The sequence below is a fragment of the Dasypus novemcinctus genome, chromosome 18 (genome assembly GCF_030445035.2).
Source record: "Dasypus novemcinctus isolate mDasNov1 chromosome 18, mDasNov1.1.hap2, whole genome shotgun sequence".
NCBI classification, from domain to species: domain Eukaryota; kingdom Metazoa; phylum Chordata; class Mammalia; order Cingulata; family Dasypodidae; genus Dasypus; species Dasypus novemcinctus.
The window spans coordinates 64,591,969-64,613,384 of NC_080690.1; the positions used below are offsets into that span (position 1 = coordinate 64,591,969).

Sequence of the window (21,416 nt, forward strand, 5' to 3'; positions counted from 1 at the left end):
TCTGAAGGAGTGACACAAGCCACTGTTTTACCTAACTCAGAACTCTTTCATGGTGGACAAATGGTGAGCATTGTTCCTGTTGGAGAAAAACGGCATTCACTGGGACACAGAGATTGATATGATCACAGACAGAGAATTTATTGAGATGCCCTCCCAACGGAGGGGGTCTGAAGAACAGACTTCAGTTCCCCCACCAGCATGGTGGGGGTGAGAAGAGGAACTTCAGCCCACTCCTGGAAGGGGGGGATTTGAATTTATACAGAACTTTTCCTGTGCAGGGAAATGATAGTTGGTGGGAGGGGGTTGAGGGTCCAAGTAAAATGCAGATGCCAATAGGAAGCCCTAGAGGTGAAATTTTCCCCTTGTCTGGCTAGAGGGTAGTGGGTTAGGGAGTTAGGTTTTCTTAAAATGTTGGAGGAGAGGCTGTTTCTTTGATCTGTAGGGATATGCAGGAACCGAAGGTTTTCATCTCCCTCTGATATACAGGTAGTGAAGGTCTCCAACTCCCTTTACTCCCATCTCTGAGTGGTTTCTTTGTTTAACCTGTGAGGAAGTGCCATGCCTTTAGACACATAGGCATATGGGGGAGGAGATTAGCCTTTCCCCAATGCATATCAGGGGGAACTGAGCTACAGCATGTTAATTATTGCAAACCTCTAACAGTTCCCAAACATTGTAAGGAGATCAAAAAAATGCAGCTGCCTGGGGCAAACGATTATAGGTTGAGATACACATGGCTATAAGCCCAGGAGGAAAAGCCAGGGAGAGAGTTTCTATGGGAATTTAAGTTATTTAAAAGCACTTGAGTATATTGGGGGAGTTAAAAAATCAGGTACATGCCCAGGAAAAGAAGGGTGCTCAGAATACCTGAGAAGACCCAAAGTTTTTCACCACTGACTGAGCTATAGGTTCAGTACAAGCAGTAAACTAAAGCTGAGGCAGAATCATAAACAGCCTGACTACTGTGTTAATGTCCAAGCACAGAGCCAGTCTGCAAAGCCCCAGGTAGGAATTTTTAAAATTTTTTTAAAAGCTCCTAGTATCAAGAAAATCTCAGTCAAAACACTGGCTGGAGATCATGCCCACTTCTAGCCCAGTGGTACCAGTCCTGTTACACCTGAGCAGCCCCGCGGTAGCCAGGTCACCACTCACTGAAAATGGAAATCCCACCAACTTACTTCTCAGCCTCCAGAGCTGGAGAACTCCCCCAGGGGACCCCACCCCTGCCAAGGTGTTTCTGGTGCAAACAAGCCATCATGGATGATATTCCAGGAAGAGGATATTTATAAATATGGCCTTAAATTTTCCATGGAAGGAATTATCCAAAAGCAAAGTTACAATGTGGCCAATGGATTCACTGCCTGATAAGCATAATAAACCCAATCTTGTGACACCAGGATTTCAAAGAGAGAAAGTGCTTTTTTTTTTTTAATTAATTTATTTATTTTTTAATATTTATTATTATTATTTTTAATTACATTAAAAAAAAATATGAGGTCCCATTCAACCCCACCGCCCCCGCCCCCCACTCCCCCCACAGCAACACTCTCTCCCATCATCGTGATACATCCATTGCACCTGGTAAGTTCATCTCTGAGCATCACTGCACCCCATAGTCAGTGGTCCACATCATAGCCCAGACTCTCTCACGTTCCATCCAGTGGGCCCTGGGGGGATCTACAGTGTCCCGTAATTGTCCGTGAAGCACTATCCAGGACAACTCCACGTCCCGAAAATGTCTCCACATCTCATCTCTTCCTCCCGTTCCCCACACCCAGCAGCCCCCATGGCTACCATTCCCACACCCATTCCACATTTTCTCTGTGGACATTGGATTGGTTGTGTCCATTGCACACCTATGTCAAGTGAGGGCTTAGATTCCACATGGGTACTGGATGCACTCTTCCCGCTTCTAGTTGTAGACACTCTAGGCTCCATGTTGTGGTGGTTGACCTTCTTCAACTCCATGTTAGCTGAGTGGAGTAAGTCCAATAAGTCAAAGTGTAGGAGCTGGAGTCTGTTGAGGCTCTGAGCCTGGGTGTCATATTATCAGTCCAGAGATTCAAATCCCCTAAGAAAGTGCTTTTTTTACAAGGCACAAAGTGGGAGAATAGGAGGCATACAGGCCTCAGATCTGTCCCCCCAAGTTGGAGAAACTCAGAGGCTTTTATGAAATTCAAACAAAGGGAAGTAGAGATAGTGATGTCGGGATGTAGGGAGCTAGAGATTGATGTGTTTGATTGGAAGTAAGCATAGACCTCAGAGCTGTTCTTAGGTTGGACAAGAGCCTGCTGGGATAAATATCCCAATACAGGTTACAACAGAGTCATAAATTGTTTAATTAACATAGGATAACAAGTAAAGAGACTATGCTAACCAAATCATTAAGAGCTGACTGTTAGAGAAATGGCACTCACTGGGATATAGAGACTGATGATTGTAGGCAGAAAGTTTACTGGGAAGCTCTCCCAATGGAGGGGGTCTGAAGAATAGACTTCAGCTCCACTCTGGCCAGCATGGTGGGGGCCTGAAGAGAGATTTTAGCCTGTGCCTGGAGGGTGATGGATATGACTTTATACAGTACATTAATAGGCAAGGAAACCGAGTACAGTCTGGGGCCAAACAGTTAGAGGAAAGTGGGCTAGGAGGTCTGGGAATGTGGAAGGGGTTGGTGGTGCCTGGGCATGAGAGGGTGAAGACCCTTGTCTGCTCCACTTTCCTTATTCTTAGGAGGGGATGGGCTGCCTCCTAGCCCATAGGCAGCTTGCTCAGTCAATCGGAATGGAGTCGCAGCCTTATGACCTGTTAATTACTGCAAACCTTGTGAGAGAATAAGAGGGAACCTCTAACATTCCTAACTCTTTGATTTTATATATATATATATATGATGAAGTTTGGGACATTGCCTCAGTCTAGCTACTTCCTGTTGTCATGGGGCAGTGAAGGGTCCCCTTTCATCCTGTCCAGTGGGTTCATATAGCAAAAAGATGCCACTCACATATTCCTGAGTTGTTGATTACACAAGTCGGCATATGAATTGGATGAGAAGCTGTAGGAGACAAGGACCAAAAGGGAGAAGCACCAGTACTATCAGTAATGGTGTTATAATGTGTAAAAGGATTGATTTTAGGTGTGAGGAAAAGTAAGAGAGAAATGAGGATAACCATGACTGGTTCCCATAGTTATTATCTCAAGCTTGCTGAATGATTTCTATATATATTTTTAAGAGTTTAAGATTTTCTTCTACCTGGACAGTTTTCCTAATACAAAAACAACAAGTTTCATTTGTGATTGCACAGGTGCCTCCTGTGATCTTGTGATATTCTCATGGTTGGTTTTGAAATTAGTACATTCTGTTGGACTAGGGACAGGGGTGGGGTTTTGGGGTCTTCTGTTATTGGGGTAGGGGAGACCTAAAATTCCCAACTCTTTTTTGATATGGCTGGGTGGAGCGGGAGAGTGGGAAAGTGTTGTGGGATTCAGTTATTGTTCCCCTTTCGGCATTGAGATATGGTGGCTTCTGACTCGGCAGCAGACACTATTCTTGCAGAAGGAGAAGATCATGTACATGATCATGGATGACATCTCAGAAGGCTGTCTGGATAAATTGAAGATGTGTTGACCTGCTGATATGAGGAGAATGAGTTATAATTGTGGTGAGGATAGGAATTAACCATGAAATTTAGGGTGGGCTATCAGGTTATTGCTTCCAGGAGTCTGAGGAAAAGAAATAATAAAATTATATATTCAGCACTGAACATTAATGGTTGACAGTGAAATTACATGATTTTGTGGGCTTACACATTTAGAATTTTAGTGGGAATAGGAGACTTTAGATTATTAACTATGGTTTCATAACTGTTTTTTTTTTAAGATTTATTTTTTATTTATTTCTCTCCCCTTCCTCACTCTCCCAGGTGTCTGCTCTCTATGTCCATTTGCTGTGTTTTCTTTTGTGTCTGCTTGTATGCTTGTCAGCAGCACCGGGAATCTGTGTCTCTTTTTGTTGCATCATCTTGCTGCGTGAGCTCTCCATGTGTGCAGCGCCACTACAGTGTTTTTGATTGATATTTTATTTTTCATAGATTTAAGATTCCCAACCATTAGGGCTGCATAGACCAGTACAGTGATCAAAATGACCTCATTTTTCCCAGTTTGTATAGTTTGAAGCATAGACAACAACAAATTATTATTACTTCCCCTTTTGGACTGTGGGGTGGCTAGCACTTTAACTTGTAATTTAAACTCAGTCCATTGTTGTAAGGATCTGGTTGCAAGAGTCCCATTGCAGTGTCTACAGCACTGAAAGCATACCTTGCCCCTTCTGAGAGTGGGAGGGGACCAATGTAATCCACTTGCCATCGTGCTGCTGGAGTCTGTGCTCAGCCAAGATGTCTCATCTGGTGAGGGAATTGTTGCAGTTATTGAAGTGAGCACAATGGACACTCATGGGTGATGTCCATGATCTGCTGGCCAGTGACAGGCATCTGGAACTGCTGAACTAGGCACCACAAAGTCTGGTGTTCACAATGTTTGCCTTTTCAGTGGAGCCACTCTGCTGCTTTTAAGTCTCCATGGTATGGCCCTGGATTTTCGCAAGGGCATCTGCCTCAACAGTCCCGAGAGATGTTAGAGGAGGGGGCAGGGACATGATAGACTGTTACTTGTCACTGTTGGCAGATGTTTCAGATTTCTCTTCCCCACAGAGGGCAGCCCACAACAGTTCACTGCTCCTGCCTTGTACTTGGGCTTCTTGCAATTGTGACTAAAATCCAAGGAGTATTTGTTTAGAAAGTTGTCTCTGTCATAAACCCCACCCAGCGCCAATATTGGTACTGGTTACATCCAATTCATAGGGTAAGTTAAGATCCACCCCCCTTGCTGTTTGAGCCTATGTTATTGTTTTAAAAGCAGCCTGGTGGGGGATGAGGGGTCTAATTTCCAGGCACAATCTTTTCTGATTAACACTTATAATGTTTTTAATATCTGAGCTAAATGAGATAAATGAGGGATGAAGGATGTTCAGTATCCCAACAATATTATAAACTCTATTAATATAAGAAAACATTATACTTTATTAATTACAGCAAAGGGTACAGTTTTTGTTTTAGTCAACTAAACACCATTTAAGAATTTGATGGCCAGAACTTTGGAGCTTGTCCTAATTGTTTACCTATCCCAGGCCCTTAAGATACCACGGTCTCTGATGCTTCTTTGACTTTCGAAAAAAAGGACTGCTGGTTAACATAGTAGCATCAATAGGGTACAGCCACAGGTTTTTTCCACACAGCCGGAATCTTTGCCACCAGGCCAGGACAGATGGTTGGGCTATGCACACAGCCTTGGGGAGGCACTGCAAAATCCATCTTTGGCCTTCTCACATGAAGGTAATGTAGGCTGGATTGATTTGCCTAAGGAGAATCTAAAGAAAGCCTTAGCAAGTTTTAAAACAAAGTGATAGTGACATAACTAGATACTAATTTTTGCAACACACTTGCAATATCTAGGACAGCTGCAGACAGCAGTGTGTTACTTTATTTCATGATAATCTACTGTTATGCACCACCTCTGGCAGCCCTCAATGGCCACTCTTTTTCTGCAGTCATGGAGCTGCTTCTTTAGCAGAGTTGGGGCAAAATCAGATAACCAGGAGATAAAGCATCTGCCTCTTGATTTCTAGGATTAGAGATTGTTTCTGTGACACATATTTCACTTTTTCTCAAGGTGAAAGATATTTTTCAGGATTTGTCTCTGAGAAGACAGTTTGAACACTATGTTCCTTTAAAAATGATAAGACTTATTTTTCTTAAACAGCCAAGGAAACGATAAGGTTAAACTATAAGAAGCTGTTTTGACAAAATAGATTTTTCTTTTGTATACTGATTAGTCAGGAGAAAAACTTTTTGCAAACTTTTGCTGAAACAGACCACTGATTTGGGGAATTTTGTTATTTTAACAGAGAAAAAACAAAATTTTAACCTGCATAAGCATATTATTTGATATTACAGCTTTTTAAAACTTTATAGATAGAATGAATAAATTTTGCTCAACTTTAACTATAAAAGTTTCTTTTTCATGAACTTTCTGCACTTTCTGTATTCATTCAGGTTTTGTTTTATATTTTGGGAACTGTCTCAAAGCAAATTTCTTACAACATACAGTTATCATGATTACATTAATTAACAGGTATTTTATTTTAGCAGTGCAGGAAAAACTACTCTCTCCATTATTTTATGAAAACCTAAGATTCCCAATGGAATCACAATGATCTTTTCCCTTTCACCACTTTAATATGCAGATTGAGGTGGCTCTGACTGGGTTTCCTGTTATGAAGTTAATCATCAATTCAGTTTCTGTTTAATAATGACTTTCTGTAATTAGCCATTTGAATATTCCAGTTTAAGCAATGCTTCTACAAACTTCTTATAACTATTCATAACCACAAAGAACATTGTTACTTCATTTCAAGACAAATTTTGCCTTCACAGAACACATTCCCTTACTTAATGCTCCCACAATACTTTCTACAACTTGCCATATGCATTCAAGCTTTGTGCTGCATACTTTCATCCTGAATTTATGGAAACCAGTCATCTTATCTTTTTTTTTTTTTTTTTAAAGATTTATTTTATTTTTATTTAATTTCCCCCCCTCCCCTGGTTGTCTGTTCTTGGTGTCTATTTGCTGCGTCTTGTTTCTTTGTCCGCTTCTGTTGTCATCAGCGGCACAGGAAGTGTGGGCGGCGCCATTCCTGGGCAGGCTGCTCTTTCTTTTCATGCTGGGCGGCTTTCCTCACGGGCGCACTCCTTGCGCGTGGGGCTCCCCCACGCGGGGGAAACCCTTGCATGGCACGGCACTCCTTGCGCGTATCAGCGCTGCGCATGGCCAGCTCCACACGGGTCAAGGAGGCCCAGGGTTTGAACCGCGGACCTCCCATATGGTAGACGGACGCCCTAACCACTGGGCCAAAGTCCGTTTCCCAGTCATCTTATCTTAGGACAAAACACTCTTTCTGGAACAAACTTGTCAAATTTCAGTCAGCACTTCTACAAAATTTTTACTTCTTTCAATATCCATTTAAGTTTCATATCCTTCTTATCATTCTGTGAAGAAAAAGAAATTATTGATTTCAATTTATGCTATCTTTTATGAAGAGATTTATAACAATTTCATTAGTCAAGACTTACAATTTTCATCACTTTAAAGATCTTATTAGCATTCATACTTATTTATTAATAGAAGCACTTATTTAATTTTTGGCCATTTGATTAGAGTTCTTTTAGGAATTTTCATTTATCAGTTGAATATTACAATCTGGAGGTATTAAAATATACATTGAGTGAAGAAAGTGGCCACAGTAGCTGCTGAAGGTAGGGACAGGGGAGAAGAGATATGATGTGGGGGCATTTTCAGGACTTGGAGTTGTACTGCAGGGAAAGTTGCTGGACATTTTATGTCCTGCCATGGCCCACTGGGTGGACTGGGGGAGAGTATAAACGATAACGTAAACCATTATCCATGTGGTGCAGCAGTGCTCAAAAATGTATTCACCAAATGCAATGAATGTCCCATGATGATGAAAGAGGTTGTTGATATGGGAGGAGTGGGGTGAGGGGCTGGGGGGTATATGGGGACCCTATATATTTTTAATGTAACATTAAAAAAAATAAAGACAAAAAATATACATTGGCACTGAACAAACAGACACACACAAAAAGAGTTATGACACAACAACAGAAATGTAAAACTCATTAATTTGACTAATAATTCTTACTCTTTTGGTATGGCTTTTTAGACTTTTTATTATTTTATATCTTTGATTTTACTGATTTTAAGATTTTTTTCTTCTGGAATCAGTGTTGCTTATAATATGCAAGCTTGTTTTTTGGAAACACTTTTACTAATAATCAGCGACAGGAATATTTGAGCACTATAAATGCAGTTAAGCTTTAATTTAGCAGTTTAGACAGACAGATATTTAACACATATGTTTTGGGTTATTGCTTTCTAGTTGTGAACTTAGACAGGAGTCAGCTAAAAGCCTACTTGTAAGAAGTGAGCAATTGTAGGTTTGTTAAGGTTATTAGGGACAGCTGGGTATTGATGAAATAGGGATCAGAGAAATAGGAACTGAGACAGTGTTTGATTTGGGAGAGATCAGAGAGAGAGAAGGGGATGTGAATGAGCATAATGTTTTCTGCCTGGGCCACTTCCTGGAGAGGAGGGACAGGAGCTGGGGAAGGAGGCTGGAGAGTGGGGAGTTGGACTTCAGAGCAGGTGGTGGGTGGGGAGAAGGGAACGGGCCCAAGGGGAGGTGTGGGGGAATGGGAGGAGGATGGAATAAGTTTAGGGGGCACTGATGAGGCATACGGTGGTGGAGGAGGGGTGTGATTGGAGGGATCAGAGTTGGAAGAGGGGTTTTCTGTGTGCAGAAGGCAGGGAAGGAGGGGAGGGGAGGGGAGTGCCAGCCCCAGCACCTGTATGAGGAGGGGAAAAAGTTGGGGTGGAAGGCAGTGGTAATGAGGAGGGGGAGGAAGGGGAGGCAGAAGATAAGAAGGGTGGGGGTGGAGATGATATCCAAGGTATATATGGAGGAGGTGCAGGGGGAGCCTGACCGACTGGATCAAAGTCAAGGTTTTTGGGTGATTTGGGGGGAGGGCAGAAGGGAGGAAGAAGAAATCTTCTGAGGAGGTTTTTGGTGTCAGAGAAGAATTTGGTAAGAACAGAATTGAGAGGGGGAGATGTTTACAAGGATGAAAGAAGGCCTGAATGTAAGGAAGCTTGGACTTCTTGCTGCTGCACTGGATAAAGTTCTTTAAATCTCAGAGAACTTGGAAATCAAAAGTGCGTTTTCTGGCCATTTTCTTTCATTGTCCAATTCGTATTGTGGCCACAAAGAGGTCAAATAGAAAATTAGCTTGTTAGGTTTGATGTCTCTTTCCAGGTTCAGAGTTTTAAGGTTATGAAGGAGACAACCCACAGGCATGGCATTTTGAGAAGCCAAAATTGAATTCCCCATTTTTGGTGGTATGGGTGAGACTAAGGATCTCTATGACAGGGGTGATTCTGAATGAGACAGGCATCCCCAAATCAGTCATAAATCTCCAAGGAAACAGAAAACTGCTCTTGGAGCCAGATGTCTCCAGAGCCAAGGGGTTTCTTCTCATGAGGATGCAGGCCTTCTGCCTGCTGTGGCCCCCACGGACAGTAAGTATCACTGACCTAGCACTAGTGAGGTTGGTTGTCCTATACAAGGGAGAAAGAAGAGAGAGAGAGAGAGACAGAGAGGGGGAGGGGGAGGGGGAGGGAGAGGGAGAGGGAGAGGGAGGGAGGGAGGGAGAGAAGAGCAGGATCCTCCAGCGGAGAAATCCTTGACTCACCTAGCTATGATTTGGTGTCCGGTGTTGGATGGCCTCTCTCAGCAGCAGCAGGGTAGAAATTCCTCACCAATCAATCAGTCTCAGTGGGATTCCAGACCTCGGTTTTGACACCAATATTAGAGAAAAGGCACTCACTGGGACACAGAGACTGATGATTGCAGGCAGAAAATTTATTGGGAAGCTCTCCCAATGGAGGGGGTCTGAAGAGAGACTTCAGCCCACACCTGGAGGGTGGTGGATATGAATTTATACAGTACATCAGTAGGCAAGGAAACCGAGTACAGTCTGGGGCCAAATGGCTAGGGGGAAATGGGCTAGGAGGTAGGGTATTCTTGGAATGCAAGAGGGGTTGGTGGTGCTGGGCCTGGAGGGAATGAAGATCCTTATCTGCTCCACTTTGTTTATTCTTGGGAGGGGATAGGCTGCCTCCTAGCCCATAGGCAGTTCAGAATGGAGTCACAGCCTTATGACCTGTTAATCACTGCAAACCTTGTAAGGGGAACCTCTAACACTGACAAAGTCTGGCTGGGGTGGTACATATGGTTACAGGTTACAGAGTTGTAAATAGTTCAATTCACATAAGATAATAAGCAAGGAGGCTAGTTTAAATTTTTGTCAATCTTCTAATTAACATGAGATAAGGAGTATTAAGGAGACTAAATCAAACAGCCCATTAGGAACTGACAAATCAGGCTGGGATAATACATATAGCTAAGGGTTACAGAAGAGTTGTAAATAATTCAATTAATGTAAGATAGTAGGTAAGGAATGAATGCAAACTAACATAACAGTTACAATTAAAACTTTATAGTCAGCAGTTATAATCTGTAGGGAAACAGTGAAGTTCCTAAGGGAAATGGGCTCTCTGGGGATAACAATGGTTACATAAGTACAACAGTGAACTGCACAGCTGAGGTAATTTACCTCCAATGGAACAAGATACAGCACCAGAAGTCAACTACACATTTGAAGGAGAAATTGGGGAAAATGCAAATGAAGAAGATAACACATTTTACTTTTTTGTTTGTTTGTTTTTAGGAAGTACCAGGAATCATACCTGGGACCTTGTACATGGGAAACAGGCGCTCAAAACTTGAGATGCATCCGCTACCAGGAAAATGTGTTTTATCAGATTCAATCCCTGAAGGGAACACTGGAAGCACAAAATATTCCAGACAGTTTTGGAAACGTATGTCCAGAAATGAAGCCAGTTCAATATTTGGTCTGGATTACCAATGGTTAGGTAGTATGGCAGGATTCAACTGAAAGTATATAGCATAAAATGGTGAAAATTCACACTGTCAAGCAAGTGCAAAGAAATTACTTTATTGAATTAGACTACACCATTCTACTTCATGATGTTGCATCTCAGGAGCTTATTCCTTGGCAGATGCACGTTCTCTGGCATCACAAAAGTAAAACATAATAGCCACCTATCAGAGGAAACACAACTGGAATAAGCCAAAACCCTAAACTTATGTTGAAGTATAACATGTGTGAAATTGGAATGATAAATGATTTTTACTAACCATCTTGATTTGCTTGGTTTCCATTTTATCCAGGGAATGATAAAGAATAAACAGAGGTTAACTGAAGTAGGCTGGCATACCAATAATCCTTTGTGGTGCTGATAAAAACCCCTGCCCCAGCCTGGGAGGAAGAACTGTAACCAAAAGTTCAAGCTGACTCCAGCAACGTCTGCTGATCTTCACCAAATGACCAACATCTCTAAATAGCCACAATCTAACATCAATGTCCTGGTTGCTAAGTAACAAACTGGGACACCCTGCCCAGAACCATCACTCCCATCCCAAAATTCACATAGCTTGAGTACCCATTGTTTTCACCCCTACCGATTTCCCCCCACTTTCCCTTTGTTTCAAGGAGTCATATAAGCTGCTCTCCCAACTCAACCTTTTGAGTAGAAACCTCTTTTGGTGCTGCTCCTGTATTAATGCAACTTTAGCTCAATAAACTTATTCTGCACCCTTTTCTTTAGTCTGTTTATTTTCAGCACAGCACATGTTTATTAATAAGTGTTTGACAGTATTCATTGGTATCTACCTTAAGAGGCTAAACCAATCCCAAAGTATCCCTTTGTATAAATGTTTTGATTATAATATATACATTCCATAATAAAAAGTGTCACTGTGTAAAAAAGTCTTAATATCAATGTAGTGCTATGTATATCTCATAAAAAAAGCTTCAATTCCAGCCTTTAAAAAAACAACACTGACTGAACACAAGGAAGCTTTCAACAATTGTGAACACAAACCCTGGGGAAGGTGAAGAATCTTATTTCCAGAATTAACATATTATAATATGCAAATGTCCACTTCTCAATTTAAAAAAATTCACAAAGCATTTCAAAGAACAGTAAAGTATGGCTCATTCAAAGACCAAAAAAAAAAAAAAAAAAAAAAAAAAATTCAGAAACTGTCCCTGAGGAAGTGCAGACCTTGGACTTACAGATAAAGACTTTAAGTTGCCTGTCTAAACATGCCTAAAGAAGACAAGGGACCACTTTCACAATGCTATTCAACCCTGTGCTGGGTTGCTAATTGCCCAGAGCAATTAGGCAAGAAAATGAAAGGCATCCAAATTGGAAAACAAGGAGTAAAATTATCTCTATTCACAGAGGATATGATTCATTATATAGAAAACACCAAAGAATCCACAAGAAAGCCTCTAGAGCTAATAAATAAATTCAGCAAAATTGTAGGGTACAAGGTAAACATGCAAAGATCAGTTGCATTTCTATACACTAGCAATATGCTGTAAAAAATGGAAATTAAGAAAATAATTTCATTTACAATAGCATCTAAAAGAAAAAATATCTAGGAACAAATGTAACCAAAGTGGTGAAAGATTGTACATTGAAAATTATAAAACACTACTAAAAGAAATTGGAGAAGTCCTAAATAAGTGGAAAGATTTCCTGGATTGGAAGCCTTAATTTTGTTAAGATGCCAAAAGTACTCAAAGTAATCTACACATTCAATACAACCCCTATCAAATTTCTAGCTGCCTATTTTGCGGAAATGGAAAAGTTAATCATCAAATTCACATGGAATTGCTAGGGTTCCAGAATAACCAAATCGATCTTGAAAAGGAAGAACAAAGTTGGAAGTCTCACGCTTCCCAATCTCACAAGTTACTGCAAAGACACAGTAATCAAAACAGCATAGCACTGGCATAAATTTAGACATATAGACCAATGGAATGGAATTGAGAGTCTAGAAATGAACCTACTCATTTTTGTGTGAAATTGATTTTTGAAAGAGTGCCAAGTACATTAAATGAGGAAAGAATAATTTCTTTAATAAATGGTGCCAGAACAACTGGATAGCCATTATGTAAAAAAAAAAATTAAGTTGGATCCCTACCTCATATCATATATGAAAATTAACTAAAAATGGATCAAGAATCTAAACATGAGTAAAACTATAAAACTCTTAGAAGAAAACAGGGGAAAACTTCATGGTCTTAAACTTGGCCGTGATTCCTTAAATTGACATCAATAATACTAGCAACAAAAGAAAAAATAGATAAAATAGACTTAATCAAAATTTAAAAACTTTTGTACATCAAAAGACTTCATGAAGAAAGTGAAAAGACAACATACAGAATGGGAAAAATATTTGGAAATAATATATCTGATATGTATCTGATATATGAACATATAAAGAATTGCTACAACTCAACAACAGAAAGATAAGCAACCCAATTTAAAAAGGGGCAAAGGACTTGAATAGACATTTCTCCAAAGAAGACATGTAAATGGCCTATAAGCACTTGGAAAGATGTTCAACATCACTAGGTTATCAGGGAAATGAGATACCATTTCACACCGATGAGGAAGGCTATTTTTTTTTAATGGAAAATAACTAGGTTTGGCAAGGAGGCAGAGAAGCTGCAACTTCTGTACATTGTTGGTAGAAAGGTAAATGGCGGAGCCACTGTAGGAAACAGTTTGGCAATTCCTGAGAAAGTTGAACATAGAATTATAATATAACTTCACAATCCCACTTCTAGGTATATACTCCAAATAACTGAAAACAGGTATGACAGTTTAAATTTTGTGAATCCCAGAAAAGATTATGTTTTGAACTTATCTATTCCTGTGGGTATGGTACCTTTTGATTGCATGAGATTCAGTTAAGGGACCTCTTGATCAGATCACTTGATTAGATCACTTTTGAGTGGACTGTGTTAGTGAGGCATGACCCAGACTGGGTCTCCACCATCTTACTAGAGCTTAATATAAATGGCAACACAAAGAAAGAGACACACAGAAAGGGAGCTGTGCCATTTTGATCCTGCCATGTGTGACATAGGACTCCAGGTTCACCTACAGTTGCAGAAAGACAGAGAAGCCTCAAGAGATTCAAGGAGATGAGGCCCAGAGATGCCTGAGACCATGAGCCCAGGGGGGAAGGCAGGGAACTTGACAGAGATGGCTGCCATCTTGCCTTGCTATGTGGCAGGATGCCAGGATTACCAGTAGGGGACTTTGGTGAAAAAGCATCTCTGATGATGCCTGGATTTGGACATTTCATAGCCTAAGAATTCCTTTTACCCCAAATGAATTCTCTTATAAAAGCCAACCCATTTCTGGTAATTTTGCATTGGCAGACTTTGGGAAACTAATACAACAGGAAATCGAACAGATATTTTTATACCACCAATGTTCAAAGCAGCATTATTTACAATAGCCAAAAGGTAGAAACAACCCAAATGTCCATCAATAAAATGTGATATATAAATACAATGGGGGAGTGGGGCAAGATGGCGTCTGAGTGAGGGCACTTCACAATCTCACCTGCAAAGAAGCGGCTGAGTAGGGTTGGTATCTTGCTGGAGCGGGCTGTTTCAGGGGCTTGCAAGGCAGGTGTATTGACGTTGATTTGGAGAGACTGTGACAGAAGTAGTGCTTGCTAGAGGTAGAACTGTGGGTTTCTAGCATAGAGGTCAGAAGTTGTGGGGAGGCAGGACCCTTCCCCCTAGGGCTGGTGGCTGCAATGTTCTCTGAACACTGTCGATTGTGTGGTGGCATTCCCAAGCCACGTGTTCCCCAGATGCACGGTACCCAGGTCCATGCTCCCTAATCCTCTGTAGCCCATGTTCCACAGATCCAAACATCCTGAGTCTGCAATATCCCAGACTTCCTTTTCCCGAATCCAGTGCTATGAGAAGTCTGGGATTACCCTAGCCGTCCAGTTTTGGACTGACTCCATGAGTGGGAGGGATTTGGTGGGAGGTGCAGAAGGGGCCAAATGAGTGTGGGTTCATTTTTCTGGTCCCCTTCCTTTTTTTTTTTTTTTTTTTTGAGCTTGGAGGAGCATACCAGCTGGCTTGGAGAGAGCCTGGGAAGAAAGGAGTGGTGAATCTGCTGAGAAAGCCCAATTTACCTAAACACCCTGGGATAGGAAACTTGGTCTGGGAAAAGGTGGAGTCAAAAAATCAACTAGCCTTCCTGTAGCACACCTAAGGGAGAGGGACTGTAGAACATGCTTTCCAAGCTTCCAATAGCATATTTGGGGTTCCTGGTGAGATGTGGATACTCTCTCTCTGGAAATTAAGAGTCATTGTTTTCTGTGCTGAGCTGGTTCACCAAGGACTCTCTTGAATCTCCTACCAGACCCCTCACACAGCTTTCCTGCTGCCCTGGAAGAGAGAGAAGTGAGGAAGGGAGAAAGGGGGAACATCAGACTCTTAAGTGTTTTATTTAACTGCAAAGAGGAGTCCTTGCTTGAAACTTTGGTCTTTTTTGTTGGTTTGTCTTCTTGTTTTTCCTTCCTCTTTATCCCCCAAGGCCCTTTTTTCTTTCTCTCTCTCTCTCTTTCTTTCTTTTTCTTGCTTGCTTTCCCCATCCCATCCCTATTTTTTTCTTTCTCTTCTTTTTTTTTTTTTTTAATAAGGTGCTGCAGGGAGCACTTCACATTTGCTGTGTTTCCTCATCCTCCATTTCCTCTTTTCTGTGTGTATCGATTTTGGCCACCAACACTATTCCCTTTCCTCTATGTCTTTCTATCCTCCATCATTTATTGTTTCTTTTACATTCCACCTCTCTTTTTTGGCCCCCAATTTTTCTGACTTTTTATTTCTAATACCTTTGTTCTGTTTTCTGTCTTTTATTCATTATTTATATTATTGCCCTTTCTTTTCTCTTTCCATCTCTCCTGAACACACTGGCCTTTTAGTTCATACTATATTCTTCCCCATATTCAGTTTACTGTCTCATTATAGGTACTCTACTTTTCTTGCTCTTACAACTCTACATACTTTACATGAGTCTAATATCCATTCTCCTAGATATCACATGGTTCCTCTGTTAACATATACTATCAATAATACTATTATACATTTTCTTTCCTTACTCCTTTTGCTTTTTCCAGCCCTAATATTTTCCTTCAAGTGAACTTAGCCAACAACAAGGAAATAGAATAACAAGAACAAAGTGACAAAGAGAAGACTTAACACACTCACAGAAACAACTAATTAAACCCCAAGAATAGACAAAGAAGCTAAGCAACTGATTAAACCCATCAAGATAAAATGATAACCAGACAGCAACAAAAACCTACAAACCAAACCACTACTCAGGAAAACATGCCTCAATTCAATAAACAAACCAAAAAGCAGGAAGAGGAACAGAACATCAAACAAGTAATTAAAGCTCTCAAAACACATATTAGGGATCAATTTGATGAAGTAAAGGAAGAGATTAAGAATATAAAGAAAATGCTTGGGGAGAATACAGAAGAAATTGCAATCATACCCAAAAAGATAATGGATATGATGAACTGCACAATTCAAGAAATCAAAAATACACTCTCAGCAAAATAACAGCAGATTCAAAGAGGAAGAGGAAAGAATTAGTGATGTGGAAGACAGTACATCTGAAATAAGACAGATAGTAGAATTAATTGATAAAAAGATAGAAAAAATCCAGCAGGGACTTAGGGACCTGAATCACAATGCAAAACACACAAATATATGCATTATAGGCATCCAAGAAGGAGAAGAGAAGGGAAAGGGAACAGAAGGGGTGTTGGAGGGAATAATGGCTGAAAACTTCCCAAACCTATCGAAGGAGATGGATGTACAAGTCCAGGAAGCACAATGCACCTTAAACAGCATAAATTCCAACAGGCCTGCCCCAAGACATATACTTGTCAAATTATCCAATGCTTAAGACAAAGAGAAAATACTAAAAGCAGCAAGAGAAAAGAGAACCATCACATACAAAGGAGGTTCCATAAGATTAAATGCTGATTTCTCATCTGAAACCATGGAGGCAAGAAGGCAATGGTATGACATAGTCAAGGTACTAAAAGAAAAAAATTTCCAGCCAAGAATACTCTATCCAGCTAAGCTGGTATTCAAAAATAATGGAGAGTTCAAAATATTCACAGATAAACAGAAACTAAGAGAGTATGCCAACAAGAATCCTGCCCTTCAAGAAATACTAAAGGAAGTTCTGCATGAGGAAAGAAACAAACAGAAGAGAAAGAGTTGGAGGAGAGTGTTAAGAGCAACCAAAAGATAAAAAGAGGGGAAAAAAATCAAACAAAATATGACAAACACAAATCCAAAGAAAATATGGCTCATGTAAGTAATTCCTTGAGAGTGATAACACTGAATGTCAATGGATTAAGCTCACCTGTCAAGAGACTCAGACTGGAAGATTGAATATGACCCATCTATATGCTGTATACAAGAAACACATCTTAGGCCCAGGGATTCAAGGAGGTTGAAAGAGAATGACTGGAAAACAATCTTACAAGCAAACAATAAGCAAAAAAGGGCAGGAGTAGCTATACTTACATCAGACAAAATAGATTTTAAATGATAAACAATTGTGAAAGACAAAGATAGCCAAAGACATATTGAAAGAAAAAAATGAAATTGGAGGAATAACATTACCTGACTTCAAAACATACTTCAAAGCTACAGTAGTGAAAACAACATGGTATTGGCACAAGGACAGACAACTGACCAATAGAACCTAATTGAGAGTTCTGATATAGAGCCTCATATATACAGTCATATTGTATTCGACAAGGCTACTAAACCCAGTCAACTGGGAGAGAATGGCCTCTTCAACAAATGGTGCCTGGAAAATTGGATATCCATATGTAAAAGAATGAAAGAGGATTATCAACTCACACCTTATACAAAAATCAACTTAAAATGGATCAAAGATCTAAGTATAAGAACCAAAACCGTAAAGACCTTGCAAAGCAATGTAGAGAAGCATCTACAGGACCTGTAATAGGAAACAGCTTCATGAACTTCACACCCAAAGCATGAGCAGCAAAAGAACAAATAGATAAATGGGACTTCTTCAAAATTAAAGCCTCTGCACCTCAAAGGAGTTTTTCAAGAAAGTGAAAAAAGAACCCGCACAATGGGAGAAAATATTTGGTAACTGTATATCTGAAAGGAGACTTATATCCTGCATATATAAAGAACTCCTATATCTCAAAAATAAAAAGACAAACAACCCATTTTAAAAATGGGAAAAAGATTTGAACAGACACTTCTCCAAAGAAGATATACAAATGGCTAAAGAGCACATGAAAAAATGCTCAAAATCACTATCTATTAGGGAAATGCAAATCAAAACTATAATGAGATACCTCCTTACTCCATAAGACTGGCAACTATAAAAAAATCAGAAGACTACAAGTGCTGGAGAAGGTGTGGAGGAATTGGAACATTCATCCACTGCCGGTGGGAATGCAGAAGGATCCAGCCATTATGGAAGACAGTTTGGCAGTTTCTCAAAAACTAGCTATAGCTTTGCCATGTGGCCCAGCAATTCCACTGCTGGGTATATACCCAGTAGAACTGAAAACAAGGACACAAACTGATATATGCACACCAATGTTCATAGCAGCACTGTTCACTATTGCCAAAAATTGGAATCAATCCAAATGCCCATCCACAGATGAATGGATAAATAAAATGTGGTATATACATGCAATGGAATACTACTCAGCTATAAGAATGAATACAGTACAAACACATAGTGGTTACAGTTAAAAACAACAACTGAGGGAGTGCTGAGTTTCTAGCCAGGGAAGCTCTATCACATTCCCCAATGGAACAGTAACAATTCCCCAAGTGCACTGGCAAATACTAATTAAGAAGGATGGCCCAACAATGAGCCCTTGATACTGATGACTATGCTTATGAGCCTGTGCACCTGAAATATGAACTAGATTTAGAGCAGCAGGGTGCCTAAGAGTCACCTCCTAAGAGCCTCCATGTTGCTCAAGTGTGGCCACTCTCTAAGCCAAACTCAGCATGTAAATGCATTACCTTCCCCCAGTATGGGACATGACTCCTGGGGATGAGCCTCCTTGGCACCAAGGGTTTACTACCAAGCACCAGCTGATGATATAACTAGAAAAATACCTTGAATAAAAGGGTCAACTCAGACCAGCAGAATATCTCAACCTACATGTAATATCAGGTGTTAAAAACAGCTTTTTGACCTTGGATAAAAGGGGGAAATGGAAAGGACAAATGAGTTTATATAGCTATGAGTCTCCAAAAAAAGAGTCAGGAGGTCATCACTTTCACATGCCTCAGCAGGGTCCAAAATGTATTCACCAAATGCAGTGACTGTCCCATGATGATGAAAGAGGCTGTTGATGAGGGAGGAGTGGGGTGAGGTAGGTGGGGGGTATATGAGGACCTCATATTTTTTTATTGTAATATTAAAAAAAGAGAGAAAAAAGAAGAAGAAGAAAACAATTCACAACAGTGAAAAATATTGGTTGTTGGGTGTGGTATGAGAGCCCTGCATGATGTTACATATGTTTTGTAAGTTCACAACTATTATTATACAGTTATTGTTTATGTATGTTTATGTATGAGTGATATACTTCAATAAATGAAAAAAAAAGAAAAAAATGGGAAATTATTCACCCATAAAAAGGATTGAAAATCTGATACATGCTACAAGATGGATGAACCTTGAAGACATCATGTTGACATCATGTTGAGTGAAATAAGCCATATGCAAAAGGACAAATATTGTATGATTCCACTTTCATGAAATAACTATGAATTATGCAAATTCACAGAGCCAGAAAATATTACAGGTTGCTAGAGGTTGGGGATCCAGGATGAGGAATGGGGTGCAGAGTTTCTGTTTGGTGTGATGAAAAATTTTCCCTAATGGATGATATTGATGTTAGTACAACATTGTGAATATAATTAATACCACTGTATTAGTCAGCCAAAGGGGTGCTGATGCAAATACCAGAAATTGGTTGATTTTTATAAAGGGTATTTATTTGGGGTAGGAGCTTACAGATACCAGGCCATAAAGCATAAGTTACTTCTCTCACCAAAGTCTATTTTCATGTGTTGGAGCAAGGCTGTCGATGTCTGTGAGGGTTCAGGCTTCCTGGGTTCCTCCCTTCCAGGGTCTTGCTTCTCTCTGGGTTCAGGGTCCTCGCTTCCCAGGGCTCCAGCTTCAGCATCAAACTCCAACATCAAAACTCCAACATCAAAAACCCTCCAACTCTGTCTTTGCCATGCCTTTTATCTGTGAGTCCCCACCCACCAAGGGGTGGAGATTCAGTGCCCTAATGATATGGCCCAATCGAAGCCCTAATCGTAACTTAATCATGCCCAGGTACAGACCAGATTACAAATGTAATCCAATATCTATGTTTGGAATTCATAACCATATCAAACTACTACAACCACTAAGCTGAACACTTGAATATGGTTAAAATGGAAAAATTTTAGATGTATATATGTTACTATAATAACATGTTTTTAAAAAAAGATTGATGAGGGGCTTGCATATGAAAGAATGTTCAGGAATGCAAGACCACTGTCAGACTGCCTCTCCCAACTGTGATAAAAAGTTAAATGACACCACAAGGAAGAAATTAGACAAATCTAAAATGTGGGACATCTTACATGACAACTGACCTAGATTATTCAATAAGTCAAGCACATTGTTAAAGGTTAGAAGGGGAAGACTATTATAGTCTAAAAGAGATGCAATTGACATAATCAATATGATGAATGGAACTTTAAATATTCATTTAAACATTAAGGCTACAAAAAGAATTTTGAGAAAAATCACTGGAAATTTGAATAGGGACTGGGTATTATGTAATATTTATTTTTAATTTTATTTAGTTTAATATTTGTTGTGAAGCAATATATGCCAATTTTTTAGAAATATATGTGGAAATACTTAGTGGGAAACAGCACGTTGTCAGGGATATGACTTAAATATTAAGGTAGCAAAAATGGAAATAAGAAAAATTCATAGATTCGCAAAGAGATACTGTACACCAATGTTCATAGCAATATTTTTCACAATAGTTAAAAGATAGAAACAACTGAAATGTCCATTCACAGATGAATGGATAAACAAAATGTGATATGTTCATATAATGGAGTATTATTCCACCATAAAAAGGATTGACATACTGGTAGATCCTACAACATACATGAACCTTATGCAAAGTGAAATAAGCCAGACCCAAAAAGATAAATATTGTATAATTCCATTTAAATGAAATATCTAGAATAAACAGAATAATGGAAAGTAGATTGGAGATTAGCAGCAGCTAGAGAGGGGCACTGAGGAGTTATTCCTTAAATGGGTAAAGAGTTTCTGTATCAGGTGATAAAGAAGTTTTATTAATGGAAAGTGATGATGGTAGAACCTTATAAAAGTTATGCCACTTAACTGATTAGAAATGTTAAAATGAAAAATGTATTTTGTACATAGGCATACATAAATAAAATGAAGAGGTTTGCAATAATGAACAAACTGTAGCTCAGTTTCCCCTGATATGCACTGGGGAAAGGCTAACCCCATCTCCCATAAGCCTGCGTGCCTAAGGGCACGGCATTTCCCCACAGGTTAAATAAAGAAACTACATAGAGATGGAAGTAAAGGGAAATGGAAACCTTCCCTACCTACATATCAGAGGGAGATAAAATTCTTACAAAACAAAGAAACATCTGCTCCTGCAGCATTCCAAGAAA

At 39.9% G+C, this 21,416-nt stretch overlaps 1 pseudogene; it reads left to right on the top strand.

Annotated features, from left to right (window-relative positions):
• The first annotated feature begins 1,256 nt into the window (after positions 1–1,256).
• Positions 1,257–10,840, top strand: LOC101411232 (latexin-like; annotated as a pseudogene).
• The last annotated feature ends 10,576 nt before the right edge of the window (positions 10,841–21,416 follow it).